The sequence below is a fragment of the Triticum aestivum genome, chromosome 7B (genome assembly GCF_018294505.1).
Source record: "Triticum aestivum cultivar Chinese Spring chromosome 7B, IWGSC CS RefSeq v2.1, whole genome shotgun sequence".
In the NCBI taxonomy this organism is placed as follows: Eukaryota; Viridiplantae; Streptophyta; class Magnoliopsida; order Poales; family Poaceae; genus Triticum; species Triticum aestivum.
Window position 1 is genome coordinate 53,400,753 of NC_057813.1, and position 3,206 is coordinate 53,403,958.

Sequence of the window (3,206 nt, forward strand, 5' to 3'; positions counted from 1 at the left end):
CAGTGGCCGGTGATGGCAGAGAGATGGCGGCGGTGGTGTGCTTCCCGTGAGCACCGCGCTAACCCTAGATAGGTATGGAGTGTCGGTGGGGTTTGTGGCAGCGATTAACCTCGTAAGTCGTGCCCCGGCCCCTACCTTTGTTTATATAGCGCGGGTCACAGGGGCCACCAACCATGGTTTCGTTGGGCGTCCCCGATCAGGGCGCGGTGCAAGGGCCCGTTCGATCTGTTGGGCTCGAACGGAAGAGAGATCAACCTAACACTAAGATGTATTTGGAGTGTCTTTTCTTCAAAAAAAAAGGGGGGAGGGGGGACCTCCTTTACATGGCAGGCAGTAGTAGCACAAGACATTGCATATTCAAGATGGTACGAAATATGCCTGCATAGGGAATGAAACATGCAAATAACGATGAATAACATAGGATGCAAGATAGAAACCTGAACAATTGACACATAACTTTATTGAGCTATTATAGTCTTGACTTAGTGCAATAAAGCCGAATCTATTGTATCCTAGAGTAATGTTTGATTGAAACCGACTAACCCATTAGTCTAGAAATTGAGCAAATTGCCCCCCAAAAAAAGGACTTATGAGGCTAACGGCATAAATTGTCTGTGAACTAGGACATGCCAAAAATAAACATATTGCCTTGGTGGATATTGTTTTCTGATAAAGAATTTATTCCTCAAACTTTATCTCTGATTACATTAGAAGTCCGGTCATTGGCTTCCCCAAACATGAATTGCGCAAAATCAAAATTTCAATGTGAGGATATTCATGGCATCCGATACTCCAGGAACTATATATGATTTTCATTGTAATGAAACATCAATTTTCAAGAAAATATATGGCAATATCAACATGATTTTACCATAGCAACATTGTTATGTTCAAGAGTGTTTTTATCGTGGTGGTGAGACCGTCATAGCTACAATTGTTAATGTAAAAGATCCAGGTATCATATTCAACGACGTTTAGACACAACAAATGGTTTTCCATAGAACCGTATCTTAAATACGATTAGGGAGAAGAGAAATTGGTATACGGGGATAAATCATATATTCAGGTTGTCAACGGATACAAATAGCAAGGCCTGCACAAACAGGAAAACAGATCTAACTAATAAATATATTCAACTTTTGATGAGCTAACTCAAGAAGAATATAGCATTGTAACTCACATAGCTTCATAAATAATTAGCTAGGCTCTCTAAGATTCATGTAATAGTTACCCACAACAACAAAAAATATTCATGTAACAGCAAGATGTTCATCTATGTTTTGCGAAGCTTACTAGACCTCTCCAATACATCCACCAAGATATAAGGGCGATTTCTTTTGAGATTTTCATAACCAGGGGTTGCCACCACAGCATCCATATCCTGTGAAGTGGACATAAATTCAATGCAAGCATCCTTAAGCTCGTCACAGTGATGTTGATCAGCCAAGCCCAACGTGGTTGCCACGGTCTGCACGTTAATATTCTCGCAAAGGAGGCTTTGACATAACAGCTTTAGCCTCTCCATGGCATATCGATCCGCGGCCACTAGCAAGTGCCGAACCATTTCAATATGACCTTCCCTCTCAAGATCATCAAAAGCAGCTGGCAATGCATCACTGTAGATGAAATAGAGAAGTGCCTTGAAGACATCAGGCTGTATCTCTTCGATGGTTACGAGCTGTGCCCTCGTCTCCCTCATCGGCCCATAGAGCTCCGCTTCAAACACAGGCGACCGCATGGCGAGAATGATCCTGTGTGCCGTGAAAGTCTCCCCTGCAACACTGAATGTGACATCTGCCTTCTCCTTTGCTTCTAACAGCCTGCCGAGATGCACGATGATATCGGAAGGCGGCACCTCGATTCTAGGGGGTAGTTTTATTTTAGAGACCCGAGGTTCTTTGATGACTGTGATGGCGCAGTTGATCTTGAGGCCGTCGTCGTGAAGGTACACCGATGCTTCGAACTCGCCCCTTTTTTATGAAATGAGTGCCGATGGGTGGAGCAAACCTGCTCTCCATGTTCTGGCAGAACATCCTCGGCTCTGTCTTGTGCACGGAACACAGCAACCCTTCGCCGTCGACCAGCCTGAGGTCGCAGGATGTGTGGACCCTGGCGTCCTTGCTCAACAGCTCCAGGTAAATTGCGATGTGATCTTCGTTGTGTTGCCCATCACCATCAGGATAGAAGCGGATTTCCCACTCATGGCCCCCGACGGAAAAGGAGCCGGACCCGATGACCTTGCCGATGCCCATGCCCTTGTGATGGCTGTACCGGCGGATCTTGAACACGTGGACGCCCTCCACTTTCACCGGCGTGCACGTCGACACCGTCTTCGTGGCCGGCATTATGCGGGGCATGGACGGACGAGCAGGATCGCCGCCGATGGAAGAACCGCCAGCCACGGCGGCGGTTAGGAGTTTTGAACTGCGTGCCCTAACTCAGCGCATACGCACGATTCAGATGGTGAAGAAATTTGAACGCATTGGGAAGTGCAGATGTGAAAAATGGACGGGAAAAGAAGAATGGAAAATAGATGGTGGAAGAAACCCAACCTTGAGATGATCGGAGAAGTAGGCGGCGGCGAAGAAGACCAGAGGAAATCTTAAGGTGAGGAGACGGAGACCTCGTGGGACGTGGGTCTTTTGTTGTTTCGTATCTGACTGTTCTCGCACCGCACGGTAGTTATCGGACTGTGCTGCACTAATTACGTGCTGCCCCCATAACTGCTCCCCGTGACGTGAAGCACGTTTGACATCCCATAAAAACCTCTCAAATCATTCTTCCTCGATTCCATGTATGCTACTGGTTCAAACAAACAAGGAAATGTTTTTGACCTGAAAATGGCGTAATTGTTTTTCACCATTTGTTTTGGATTAGGTTCCTTAGGGCATCTCCAAGGCAGACCGTAAACCTCCCACAACTGTCCGGACCGCGGAAGTCATCCAACGCCGACATTTATCTGTTCACGGCATGGTCCGAACGCGATTTCTCCTGCAAACCGACGACGAGTATGAAAGGTTTGCGGGGTCCGGACCGCTCCTAAGTCCGCTTCTGCCGCCCTGGCCCATCAAAAACCCATCACTCTGCCCCTCCCGAGCTTTCCTTCTGATGCACGCCCCCATTCATTCCGGCCCAAAGCACATTGAGGCCGGCATTGATGTCGCAATGTGACCGGAGGGAGCGAGGGCGGCGCTGACTGATGCGAC

General features: G+C 47.5%; 1 pseudogene; it reads right to left on the reverse strand.

Moving 5' to 3' along the window:
* Positions 1-964: 964 nt before the first annotated feature.
* LOC123162997 (BTB/POZ and MATH domain-containing protein 2-like) lies at positions 965-2,427 on the reverse strand (annotated as a pseudogene).
* Between the last annotated feature and the right edge of the window lie 779 nt (positions 2,428-3,206).